This window comes from Nestor notabilis, unplaced genomic scaffold (genome assembly GCF_000696875.1).
Source record: "Nestor notabilis isolate BGI_N333 unplaced genomic scaffold, ASM69687v1 scaffold8076, whole genome shotgun sequence".
In the NCBI taxonomy this organism is placed as follows: Eukaryota; Metazoa; Chordata; class Aves; order Psittaciformes; family Psittacidae; genus Nestor; species Nestor notabilis.
In genome coordinates this window covers 1-1,264 of record NW_009934207.1, presented here as the reverse complement: position 1 = coordinate 1,264, position 1,264 = coordinate 1, and the positions used below count along the sequence as shown (strand labels likewise).

The 1,264-nt window shown below is 51.9% G+C and overlaps 1 protein-coding gene across 1 annotated transcript in view; it reads right to left on the bottom strand.

The window, feature by feature from the left end:
* SLC30A5 (solute carrier family 30 (zinc transporter), member 5) overlaps positions 1 to 1,258 on the bottom strand; it is a 22,339-nt gene extending 21,081 nt beyond the window's left edge. The window contains exon 1 of the mRNA XM_010017215.1: positions 1,150 to 1,258. The gene's annotated coding sequence lies outside the window, so the exon portion shown is untranslated. The remainder of the gene's footprint in view (positions 1 to 1,149) is intronic.
* Between the last annotated feature and the right edge of the window lie 6 nt (positions 1,259 to 1,264).

Sequence of the window (1,264 nt, the reverse complement as noted above, 5' to 3'; positions counted from 1 at the left end):
GGCTGCGGCTTTGCCCTCACCAGGACCCCCTCCCTCAACCTGCTGGCCACACTCCTCCTGATGCACCCCAGGTTACTATTGGCCCTCCTGGCCACAAGGACATACTGCTGGCTCATAGTCAACTTGTCATCTACCAGTGCACCCAGGTCCTTCTCAGCTAAACTGCTCTCCAGGTCAGCCCCAACCTGTCCTGGTCCTTGGGGGTTCTTCCTCACCAGATGCAGTGCCCTGCACCTGCCCTCTTTGAACCGTGTTAGGTTTCTTTCCACCCAAATCTCCAGCCCATCAAGGTCCTGCTACATGGAGCACAACGTTCAGGTGTATCAGCCACTGCCCCCAGCTTCCTATCATCAGCAAACCTGATCTGGAGGTCTGGGTTGATGGCAAGTTGAATGTGAGTCAACAGTGTGCCCTGGCAGCAAAGAGGGCGCACCATGCCCTGGGGTGCATCAAGCACAGCATGGCGAGCAGGTCAAGGGTGGTGACTGTCCCACTTTACACTGCAGTGGTGTGGCCCCACATTGAGTACTGTGTGTGGTTCTGGGTGCCTTGGTATCAAAAGGGCATCATGCTATTAGTGTCCGGCGGAAGACAACTAAGATGTTGAAAAACCTTGAGGGAAGACTTACGAGGAGCAGCTGAGGTCACTTGATTTGCTCAGCTTAGAGAAGAGAAGGCTGAGGGAAGCCCTCATCACAGCCTACAACTGCCTCAAGGGGGGCAGCAGAGGGGGAGGTGCTGGACTTCTCTCTCTGGTGACCAGCAATGGGGTCTACAGAAATGGAATTAAACCTGTTGTCAGTGGAAGTTCAGGTTGGGCATTAGGAAAAGGCTCTTCACTGAGTGGGTGGACAATGTTCTTGATTATATGGATTAGTTTTAGGTAGCCCTGTGAGAAGCTGGAGGTTTTACTTATGTTCCTTATGGGTTCCTTTAAGCTTGAGATATGATTATGAAACTATAGTGAGTTGAGGTATAACGGAAAACCACTGCTCCGAACAGAGTATTTACTGGATCCACTGCTATGCCTTCTCCTCGATTTTGCTATAACAACGTAATGCAGGCTATAAGCTTGATGCTGACAAAGAACGCTGTGGACTAGGCATGCTGTTAGGTCGGTGGACAAGGCTTCCCCCCCTGCGCACTCACCCCAGCTGCACTACAAAGATAAACTGCACGAGGTGCACCGCTTTCAGGAGGTCATAAGATTCAAACAGCCCCACGGCTTTCAAGCACTTGGTGAAGCACAGCAGCGCGATGTACC